The following is an 11,240-nucleotide window of genomic DNA, read 5'->3' on the forward strand; positions in this document are numbered from 1 at the left end:
TTATAATTCTTAATTTATGTATTAAATAAATGTTAGTCCCTCATGACTTCTCATGATACGTTCTATGAAATAGGACATTATGTGATAGGGATGTTAGGCAAATACCTGGTCTTTGAGGGAGGGGGAGGGAAGACTGCTGTACGATGTGCCTCCAGGGCAGCTCTGGTTGTGGACTCCTCAAGTGAGAACTGATCGGTTTCACCAAGAGTGCTGCCTGCAGCCCTGTGAAGGTCACAGACTGGAGGCTCTGACCACTAGACAGTGGCGGAGAAGTCTTGGTGACACATTACTCCCCTCCAGGGCCGGTCCAGGGTGCTGGCCTAACTGGGGCACTCGGAGTCTGATTGGGCTCCCACGCCTCCAGTGGCTGGGTCACCTGCTGCCCAGGGCAAGGGGCTGCTGGACCGGCTTGCTACCAAGTGAGGCTGTGGGCACCCCTCAGAGAAAAGAAGGGAGACAGTTTTTTTTTATTGTTGTTTGTTTGTTTACTTTTCTTCATTTATTGTGGGAGTGAGGGTGGAGTTAAGGAAATTGCTCCTTTATATAAGGAAACCGAAAGCTGCACCTGGCGCCCAGCGGGAGCCCCAGGGCAGGGTCTCTGGACCCCAGTCTGGGGCATTCCCTCTGCCTTGCTGGGGCTCAGACTCCGGCCGCTCGCTCAGACGGCTGCACCAGGCCCACCAGGTACATGCCCCTGGCAGCCCTTCTGGGCCCTAGGTTGGCCTGGGCTCTGCAGGACCTGCCCTTGGGCTTTGGAGGCCTCAGGTCACCACCTTGGTCAGTCCTCTGGTCATTTACCCGCTCCTTCTTGAGTGGAGGCTTGGGGAGCTGTCTCGGCTTGGTCAGCCCTGAGAATACTGCTTTTAGGCTCCTCTCCCACGGCCTGCTGGTACTTAGCTTCCTCTTCCTTCTCCTCCTCCTCGGGTCGGCCAGCCCCGTTGGCCTCAGCTGGGCCCTGGGGTCCTCAGCATCCCTGTCTCCATCAGACTGTGCTGAGTGTCCTCTTCATGCTTTCCAGGCTCTTCTTATTGTGGGCATCTCTTTGACCCCTCTTGTGCTGCAGGTTTTGGGCCTGCTGGTCCTGCCTCTGGGCCTTCTGCAGCAACCTGTCCTTCTTGGCAGCCAGGATGGCCTGCAGCTCCTCCTCTGTCTTGTGCAGGACACTACGGAACAGCACATTTCCTCCCCTACACACCCTTGGATCTTGATGAGCTGCAGCATCATCTGAGTACCCATCTCTTAAGCCACAGGTCACTCTGCTAGGCCCACATGTTGCCACACCCGGTGATGGCCCGAGGTACTTCCTTAATGTTATGCTCCCCATCAAGCTCATCTTTGTTGTCTAGCTCCCATGACCAGTGGCTTTGTGGCGTCCTGCACACAACTCATGTTGGGAAACTTCTGGAGAAATTTCTTCATTCCGGTAACTTGTGCCCACAGGGATGACTTTGATGCTGTAATGGCAGAAATCCAGCTCCTGGGAGTCAAATGAGGAGGAGGCAGCACTTGATGGTGTCCAGGTTTATCTCGTGCACATTGATGGAGGGAAACAGGTTCTGGAACATAGTGGTGGTGGGCCTCATGTGCATACCATAGGGGCCAAAGCTGTTAAGCACCAGGAGGGGTGGAACAGACCAAACTAGGTTTTGTCATCTGCAAATTGCAAGTTGTTAATGAGTCTTCCACCTAAATTGATGCCATGTTCTTCTTCATCTAGTCTAGCTTCCCAGATTATTTACTCACCATGCAGAATGAATAAGTATGGTGAAAATATACAATGCTGACGCACACCTTTCCAGATTTCAAACCATGCAGTATTCCCTTGTTCTGTTAGAATGTTGACTCTTGATCTATGTACAGGTTCCAAATGAGCACAATAAAGTATTCTGGAATTCCCATTCTTCAAAATGTTATCCATGATTTGTTGTGATCTATACAGTTGAATGTCTCTGCATAGTCAATAAAACACAGATAAACATCTTTCTAGTATTCCATGCTTTCTGCCAAGATCCATCTGACATCAGCAGTGATATTCCTTGTTGCACACCCTCATCTGAATCTGGTTTGAATTTCTGGCTGTTCCTTGTCGATGTACTGCTGCAACAGTTTTTTAATTATCTTCAGCAAAACTTTAATTTGATGTGATATTAATGGTGTTGTTCAATAATTTCTGCATTCTGTTGGATCACTTTTCTTTGGAATGGACACAAATATAGATCTCTTCCAGTCAGTTGGCCAGATAGCTGTCTTCCAAATTTCTTCGCATAGTTGATTGTTTCCCGTGTTGCTTCCAATTGTTGAAACATCTCTATTGGTATTCCATCAATTCCTGAAGCCTTGCTTTTGGCCAATGCCTTCATTGTGGATTGGACTGCTTCGTTCAATACCATCAGTTCTTGACCATATAGTACTTCCTGAAATAGTTGAATGTTGACCAGTTCTTTCTGGTATAGTGACAATATGTATTCCTTCCATCTTCTTTTGATGCTTCATGCGTCCTTCAATATTTTGCCCATAGGAACCTTTGATGTTGGAACTGGAGGCTTAAGGTTTTTTTCAGTTCATTCAGCTTGAAAAATGCTGAACAAACTTACTTCAGGACTTTGCACACTTCATCATATCATTATAATGCTTTCCTTTGTCTTCTCCAGCCTCCCTTCAAAACTTTCTGTTCAGCTCTTTTACATTATCATTTCTTGCATTTGCTTTAGCTACTCTACATTCAACAGCAAGTTTTAGAGTGTCTTCTGACATCCTTTTTTTTTCCCTTTATTTCTTGTCTTTTTGATTACCTTTGGCTTTCTTCATGTACGCTGTCCTTGATGTCATCCCACAACTTGTCTAGTCTTCTATCACTAGTGTTCAGTGTATCAAATCTATCCTTGAGATGGTCTCTAAATTCAGATGGGACATACTCAGGGTCATATTTTGGCTCTCATGAACTTGTTTTAATTTTCTTCAGCTTTAACTTGAAATTGTACATGAGCATTGATTGACTGTTTTATACTCTGTCACTGGCCTTGTTCTGACAGATGATATTGAGCTTCTCCATGTACATAGATGAATCTAATCTGATTCCTGTTTATTCTGTCTAGCGAGGTCCACCAGTATATACTAGTGGTAGGTAACACAAAACCACAGATATGTGTACCAAAAGACATGTATAAAAATTCTAGTTTTAACATTATTTGTAATAGCTAATAAAATTGAAGCAACCCAAATATCCATCAACCAGCTACAAAAGCAATGAATACATTTCTGTTTAATACAAGAATAGACATGAATCTTATCTTGAGTGAAATATGCCAGACACAAAATAAGGCGTAATATGTGAGTCCATTTACATATATTTCAAACATAGAGAAAACTAATCTACAGTGTTAGTAATCAGAAGAGTTACTTCTTAGGAAAGTGTCAAGAAGCAACTAGGGGCAACATGAGAAGGCTACTTGGTTGCAGTTAAAGTTCTACTTCTCAGTATCACTGAGAGTTGTATGAGTGCTTTTGCTTTGTGAAAAATCATCTAAATGTAAACTTATGTTATATTTCTAAATATATATTTTAATTCTATAAGTAATTTTATTTAAAATCTAGAGTTAATCACGTTATTTCATTTTGAGATGATGCTGGGAGACAGAGAGAAATCAGATCACACAGCATGTCCTGGGACAAATATTAACGATTCATGTTTATGTCTAGAAAAATGAAGAGGTAATTAAATGTTTTAAAGAAAGCCTTGGCTTCAATATCACATTTGCGCTTTGGCTTTCTGGTTTCAGCTTGAAGAATAGACTGGAAGAAAAAGAGGTAGAAAGAAAGAGAATGAGAATGAATATGAAATGATCAGGAGAAGTGCATAGGCTTTAGAGACATGATATAGGTCATAAAAATAGGGCTTGGTATGGTGATGAACTGGATTTCTGTGTGGCATGGGGACGGAAATAAAGATGCAGATAAAAACTCCTAAGTTTCTATCCTATATAACTAAATAGTTGAAACCGACTTTTACTAATAGATAACAGTGCAAGATATTTCCTTGGGGGAATGTAAGGTTTTCCTTCCCCCTTTGGAATTTTGAGTGCGAAGTGTTAAGCCAAATGGAGATGCCAAACTGATATATTCTATCATGTACTCTGAGGAGAGCTCTGGACTGACAATATAAATGTGTAAGTTTTCTGTGTGTAAGTGAATTTGAATGCATGTTAAAGCTGGACAATGAATAAGGAAAACTGAAGAATAATTAATGCCTTTGAATTTTGATGTTGGAGAAGAATATTGAATATACCATGGACTGCCAGAAGAATGAACAAATCTGTTTCGGAAGAAGTACAAACAGAATGCTCCTTAGAAGTGAGAATGGTAAGACTTTGTCTCCAGAACTTTGGACATATTATCAGGAGGAACCAGTCTCCGGGGAAGGACATCATACTAGTAAAGTAGAGGGTCAGTGAGGAAGAGGAAGTCCTTCAACAAGATGGCTTGACACAGTGACTGCAACGATGGGCTAAAGCATAGCAATGATTGTGAGGATGGTACAGGACTGGGCAATGTTTCATTCTGTGGTACCTAGGGTCACTATGAGTCACAACCAACTCCACAACAACTAAAAACAACAAGTGAATTTGGAACCAAGCATCCTGACATGATCATCCAGAGAGACGTAGATTGAGAAAAGAAGTCTTTCTAGGTCCAAACCTAGTGTCATGGATTGAATTTTGTCCTCCAAAACTGTGTGTTAACTTGGCTGGGCCACAATTACCACTATTAAGAGATTTCTATCATTTTGTTACCTCATGTGATTTTCGTATGTGTTGTATCCTACCTGTGTGATGTTAATGAGGCAGGAGTAAAGGCAGTTACGCTAATGAGGAAAGACTCAATCCACAAGATTAGGTTTTGTCTTAAGTCAATCTCTTTTGAGATATAAAAGACAGAAGTAAGCAGGGAGACTGGTGACCTCATACCACCAAGAAACAAGAGAAGGAGAATAGCACATCCTTTGGACTCTGGGGTCCCTGTGCTGAGAAGCTCCTAGAGCAGGGTAAGATTGATGACAAGACCTTTCCCCAAGAGTCTACTGAAAGAGAAAGCCTTCCCCTGGAGTTGGTGCCCTGAATTTGGGCTTCTAGCCTCCTAAACTGTGAGAGAATAAATTTCTCTTTATTAAAGCCATCCATTTGTTATATTTCTGTTATAACAACACTAGGTAACTAAGACACTTGGAGATACTCCATTTATACTACTATTGTAGATGAAAATGATTCTGCAAGGAGACTGAATGAGTGGTCAGTGAGGTAGAAAGAAAATTCAAAAATATTTGCAAAAGAAAAGATAAAGCAAAAAGGAATATACGGATAGAATGGAGAAGATCATTAAGAGATGGAATGAGATTTGACTCTAGGAACACAGGAAAAATAAAAAACCCAAACCTGTTTTTGTCAAGTTGACTCTGACTCGTAGCAATGCTATAGGACAGAGTAGAATGGCCCCATAGGGTTTCCAAAGCTGTAATCTTTATGGAAGCAGGCTGCCACATATTTATACTGCAGAGCTGTTGGTGGTTTCAAACTGCCAAAATTTCTGTTAGCACTTGTACACTTAACCACTGCCCACCAGGGCTTCTTTAGTAACACAGAGCTATGGTTTAATTTAGTAGGATTTTTGGTCAGTGAGTGAGGTAGAAGACAGTTGTCATTAATTACAAAACATATAGATGACAAGATAAAAACAGTAAGAATATATAGGCACATATTTTGAAAACACTCTGTGGGAAGGCTGAATGCAGATTGGTAACAGAAAGAAAAAGTGATTCAGAGATCTGTTGCTGCTGTTGTCACTGATTTTTGAAATGAAGAGATTTGAGGAACATGTTTTTAAAAATAAGATGCCAGTTGAGAGAAACTGATTGCATATTGAAGAAAATGAAAAATAAAGGGTGAAAGAGAAATCCTTAAAAAGAGATCCAAAGCACAGATTGAGGCATTCTCCTTCAAAGAGGAAGAGGAACTCATCCACTGGAACAAGTGGTTGGAGTCCAAATCAATGAATTTTTCAACTGAAAAAAAATTCAATGCCATCCAAATATGTGCTTTTGGAATGAGTTTACTATATAACATTTTCATTATAAATTTTCTACCCAAAGTTTATATTCTAAAAAAAGCCTTAAGAAGAAAGCCTGTATATTTGGAAGTGCTCAAATGGTATTAAATGAATAAATTATATAAAAAAATTATTCACCATATTTTGTTACTGCAAATCATATAATTTGCGTATGTTACCAACTGTATTAAATGCTCTTCACAGTGCACCATTTAAAAGTGTTATTGATATTAATATTTGCATATTGTTGTTATGTTTTTGGAGCCCTGGTGGCACAGGGGTTAACTGCTCAGCTGCTGACCAAAAAGGTCCACAGATCAATCCACCAGCTACTCACTGGAAACCATATGGGGCAGTTCTACTCCGTCCTATAGGGTCGCTATGAGTAAGAATCAACTCCACAGCAATGAATATGTTGTTAAAAAAAAAAAAATAGGTGCTGGCAAATTGATTTCAATTCACAGTGACCCCAAGCACAACAGAACAAAATGCTGCCTGGTCCTGCAACATCTTGACAATTGTTGCTATGTTTGATCCCATTGTTGCAGCCACTCTGTCAGCATCTCATGGACAGTTTTCTTCTTCACTGATCCTTTCCCAGGCATGATATCCTTCTCCAGGGACTGGTCCTTCCTGATAACATGTCCAAAATACCTGAGACAAAGTCTCACCATCTTTGTTTCTAAGGAGCATTCTGACATTACTCTTCCAAGACAGATTTGTTCATTCTTCTTCATATCAAAAGTTGTTATCCAATGCCCAATTCTTCTTCATATAATTTGGATTCTTGGACTATTTTCTCAGCATACAGATTGAAGAAGTATGGTGAAAAGATACAACCCTGACACACACCTTTCCTAGTTCTAATCGATGCAGGTATCCCTTGTTCTGTTCAAATAACTGCCTCTTGGTCTATGTACAGGTTCCATATGAAAGCAATAAATGTTCTGGAATTCCCATTCTTCGCAATGGTATCCTTAATTTGTTACGATACACACAGTCAAGTACCTTCTTGTAGTCAGTAAAACACAGGTAAACCTCTTTGGATATTCTCTGCTTTCAGCTAAGATCCATCTGACTTCAGCAATCATATTTCTCTTTCACATCCTCTTCTAAATTCAGTTTGAATTTCTGGCAGTTCCCTGTCAATGTATTGCTACAACCATTTTTCAATTATCTTCAGGAAATTTTACTTGCGTGTGATATTAATGATATTATTCTATAGTTTCCATGTTTTATTGGATCATCTTTCTTCTTAATGGACACAATTATGGATCTCTTCCAGTCAGTTGGTCAGGTAGCTGTGTTCCAAATATATTGGTATAGAAGAGTCAGTGCTTCCAACATTGCATCTGCCTGTTGGAACATCTCAATTGGATTGCTTCATTTCTGAACATTAACAACCACCTTAGTAATTTCACAATTTTAGGAGTGAAAATTCCTGGTAATGACACACATACAACCTCCAGATTTTTGGTTCTTTCATTGGGAACAGACTGCATAAATATTTTACCTTAATAATTTTTAATAGGATAAACCATATACTTGAAGCTAAAAGGATAAAAAACAAACCAAATCAAGTGCTTTCGAGTTGATTCTGACTCATAGTGATCCTATAGGACAGGGTAAAACTACCCCATAGAGTTTTCAAGGAGTGCCTGGAGGATTCAAACTGCTGACACTTTGGTTAGCAGCCATAACACTTAACCACTAAGCTACCAGGGTTTCCAAATTAGTATTATATTCTACAATTAGTGTTAATGAATGGAATTGAAAGAGTTGCTCTGTTTTTACTTTCATTACCCAAAGTCTTCTGATCTTTCTTTAGTTGATTTCATGTCTTTAGAATCTCCTGGATGCCAAATTGGATAAATATGAAACAGTATCAAGGGTTATTCAGTGCCTGCATCTGGATCTACCAAGGTGTCAGAAGAACTACAACCACTACACTCTGATTCTAAAATACCTCTGCCTTACCTCTGTTGCAGATTCTCAGACATGTTAACATTTTAAAAATGAAGATACATCTTGAAGTCAGTATCACCAGAACTTTACAACTGTTAGAGGACTAAAATAATTATTTTTTCCAGTACTTCTTAATACATGGTAGGTATTTGAAGTCTAGAATGGTCATGTTTTCAAATAGTCAGCAGATATCTATCAGTTTAAAAAACTTCAGGCTAAGCTTCAATAAAAATTAAACTTGCAGTCTCTGGCTTATGTGGCCCTTCCTGTCTCTTGAGCACATAATTACCTTATGTCTTTGGTGTTCTTCATTCTCCTTTGCTCCAGGTTGGTTGAGACCAATTGGTGCATCTTAGGTGGCCGCTTGCTAGCATTTAAGACCCCAGATGCCACTCTCCAAAGTGGGATGAAGAATGTTTCTTTTTAATAGAGTTTATTATACCAATTGACTTAGATGTCTCCTGAAACCGTGGTCTCCAAACCCCTACCCCTGCTACGCTGGCCTTAGAAGCATTCAGTTTATTAGGAAACTTCTTTGGTTTAGTCCAGTTGTGCTGCTCTCTCCTGTATATGTGCTGTCTTTCCCCTCACCTACAATAGTTCTTATCTATAATCTAATTTGTGAACACTCCTTTACCTCCCTCCCTCTCTCCCCCCTCTCGTAATCGTTAAAGAATATTTTCTTCTCTGCTTAAACTATTTCTTGAGTTCTTATAATAGTGGTCTTATACAATGTTTGTCCTTTTGCAACTACCTAATTTCACTCAGCATAATGCCTCCCAGAATCCTCCATGTTATGAAATGTTTCAAGACTCTTCACTGTTCTTTACTGATGCATAGTATTCCATTGTGTGAATATACCATAATTTATTTACCCATTCATCCGTGGATGGGCACCTTGGTTGTTTCCATCTTTTTACTATTGTAAACAGTTCTGCAATGAACATGGGTGTGCATATATCTGTTTGTGTAAAGGCTCTTATTTCTCTAGGATATATTCCAAGGAGTGGGATTGCTGGATCGTATGGTAGTTCTATTTCTAGCTTTTGAAGGAAGTTCCAAACCAATTTCCAAAGTGGTTGTACCATTTTACATTCCCACCAGCAGTGTATAAGTGTTCCAGTGTCTCCACAACCTCTCCAAAATTTATTATTTTGTGTTTTTTGGATTAATGCCAGTCTTGTTGGAGTGAGATGGAATCTCATTGTAGTTTTGATTTGCATTTCTCTAATGGCTAATGATCATGAGCATCTCTTCATGTATATGCCAGCTACCTGAATGTCTTCTTTAGTGAAGTGCCTGTTCATATCTTTTTCCCATTTTTTAATTGGGTTATTTGTCTTTTTGTAGTTGAGTTTTTGCAGTATCATGTAGATTTTAGAGATCAGGTGCTGATCAGAAATGTCATAGCTAAAAACTTTTTCCTAGTCTGTAAGTAATCTTTTTACTCTTTTGGTGAAGTCTTTGGATGAGCATAGGTGTTTGATTTTTAGGAGCTCCCAGTTATCTGCTTCTCTTCTGCATTGTTAGTAATGTTTTGTATACTGTTTACGCCATGTATTAGGGCTCCTAAAATTGTCCCTATTTTTTTCTTCCATGATCTTTATCATTTTAGATTTTATATTCAGGTCTTGGATCCATTTTTATTCATTTTTGTGCATGGTGTGAGGTATGGGTCCTGAGACCAGAAGAACTGGATGGTGCCCAGCTACAACCGATGACTGCCCTGACAGGCAACACAACAAAGAACCCCTGAGAGAGCAGGAGAGCAGTGGGATGCAGACCCCAAATTCTTGTAAAAAGACCAGACTTAACGGTCTGGCTGAGACTAAAAGGACCCTGGTGGTCATGGTTCCCAGAACTTTGTTAGCCCAAGACAAGAACCTTTCCCAAAGCCAACTCTTCAGACAGGGATTGGACTGGACAATGGGACAGAAAATGATACCAGTGAAGAATGAGCTTTTTGGATCAAGTAGGCACATGAGACTATGTTGGTATCTCCTATCTGAAGGGCAGATGAGAGGGCAGAGGGCATCAGAAGCTGGCAGAATGGACACAAAAAGAAAGAGCAGAGGGAAGGAGTGTGCTGTTTCATTAGAGAGAGAAATTAAGAGTATATAGAAAGGTGTATATAAATTTTTGTATGAGATACTGACTTGATTTGTAAACTTTCACTTAAAGCACAATACATTTTTTTTTAAATTAACCTTATAGTTATATAATATAAAATTCAGAGTGCTAGGAAAGGTATATAAATTTAGCAAAATTTAAAAAGCAATGCACAGGCATCCAATAATCTTTTACATACACAAGAATTGCACTGTCAGTTCCAAAGTTGTACAAAGATCAAGTTGCAAATACAGGCTTTAGAATGCAATATGTTGGAGGTAGGGCCAAAATGGTGGGATAGTAAGACACTTCCTGTCATCCCTCTTACAACAAAGATTCAAGAAAACAAGCTAATTGATTATATATGAAAATCTGGGAACCCTAACCATCAAACCTAAAGCTGAAACAGTGGACTGAGTGGCAGGAGGAAGTAGAGACAATTCAAAAGCAGTGTAGAAGTACACACTGAAAGAGCTCCAGTGCCCTGCAAGCTGAGTCTGCCCAGTGCACATGGGCTAAGGCAAGCAGCATGATTCAAAGAGGAGCCTCACCACGTCAGATGAAGCCAAGCAGTAGCAAATCTGCACGCACCGCCAGAACCAAGTAGTAGCAGCACCAGATCTGTGAAAGTTAAGTGCAAGCTTCTAACCTACCACATGGGGACAAAATAACCCCTTCCTCTCCCAGAGTTTCACAGCAGAGAAATGCTTCCTTCCTCTCATCCTTCCCCACCCACTCTGCTCTGACACCAGCTCCCACAGTATTAAAAAACATCATGCCACCTAAGCCAGGAACTTAAGAGTTTCCCTTCCCACACCAGTCTTGAGGCATTCAAAAAAGCCACTCCCCCAAAGTCAGAAACTCAGAGCTGGTTGGGAGACCCTGCCCCTTCACCCAGACACTGGCATAATGGGTCCAGGAACTTGCAGCACCCTTCACCCCTGCCCAGATCTGTGTGGGCCAATTCAACACCACATGCCCTCATTAGCATAAAAAAGCAGGGTATACACCTGGAGACCATTTTCAACTGCAGCAGCCAAGAGGGAGCTCCAGATTTGTGACATTTA

The 11,240-nt window shown here is 40.3% G+C and overlaps 1 pseudogene; it reads right to left on the reverse strand.

Moving 5' to 3' along the window:
- Nucleotides 1-639: 639 nt before the first annotated feature.
- Nucleotides 640-10,950, reverse strand: LOC126077518 (suppressor of SWI4 1 homolog; annotated as a pseudogene).
- Between the last annotated feature and the right edge of the window lie 290 nt (nucleotides 10,951-11,240).

The sequence above is a fragment of the Elephas maximus genome, chromosome 5 (assembly GCF_024166365.1).
Source record: "Elephas maximus indicus isolate mEleMax1 chromosome 5, mEleMax1 primary haplotype, whole genome shotgun sequence".
In the NCBI taxonomy this organism is placed as follows: domain Eukaryota; kingdom Metazoa; phylum Chordata; class Mammalia; order Proboscidea; family Elephantidae; genus Elephas; species Elephas maximus.